Here is a 952-nt window from a genome sequence, read left to right on the forward strand (position 1 = left end):
TAATTGGTTTTTATCATAGGAAGTAGATTTATCAGCTTTTGAGTGTTTTTTTTTTTTTTTTTTTTTGTGGGTGGGGGGGGGGGGGGGAATTTCTCCTACAAATCTGTAACCCTCCTCCTAACAAGAGGATAAAAGTGGAACACTTCTCAAGTTATGAAGCCCCACTCTTTTATTCTTAGCATTTTATTGACCTCTAATATATAAAAAAAAAGAATATTCATAACTTTTCCCTATTATTCTAACTATCTCCCCTTAAAAAAAGATTGTGCGGATTGGTGATGTAAGATTTTCGTCAGATCGCTCTCACAACAAAGCCACCTAGTACAACTTTGCTGATCATGGCGATACACAAACCCTTCCACCACGTTAAAATAGGTATCCCCAACTTCCTTGCTTGTCTTTAGAATTAGAGTTTGATGAAAGATTGAACAAAGCAAAACAGATATAAAAGAAAGCAAATCAGGCAATGGCTAAGTTAAATAAAATTTGGAAATCAAATTGCCTGAAATTACATATAAAAATCAGGCTATTTATCAGAGTACTGTGATCGATGTTACTGTATGGACATAAGTCGTGGTATGACAATGAAACAATATCCAACAGATTTTGTAGATTTGAGAACAAAACCCTGAGAAGGATATTGGGAGTTGAATGGCAGGACAGGATTAGTAATGAAACTATACGAGAGATTATTCAAGTGCCATAAGTGGATGAGATCATGGTAAGGGGTAGATGAAGATGGCTTGGATATGTTCTTCACACTCCCTAAGAGAGATTAGTTCAACAAACTTTCAACAACTGGGCTCCACAAGGCACTAGAATTGTTGGAAGACTCAGACCTACATGGCTGAGGACTATGAAGCATGAAGTAAGAGATGATGAATGGAGAAGTATTGATTTAAAATCTCAATATATACAAGACTGGCAAAGTCTGGCTGAGGCTCTTTGCGTC

This window comes from Palaemon carinicauda, chromosome 25, assembly GCF_036898095.1.
Source record: "Palaemon carinicauda isolate YSFRI2023 chromosome 25, ASM3689809v2, whole genome shotgun sequence".
In the NCBI taxonomy this organism is placed as follows: Eukaryota; Metazoa; Arthropoda; class Malacostraca; order Decapoda; family Palaemonidae; genus Palaemon; species Palaemon carinicauda.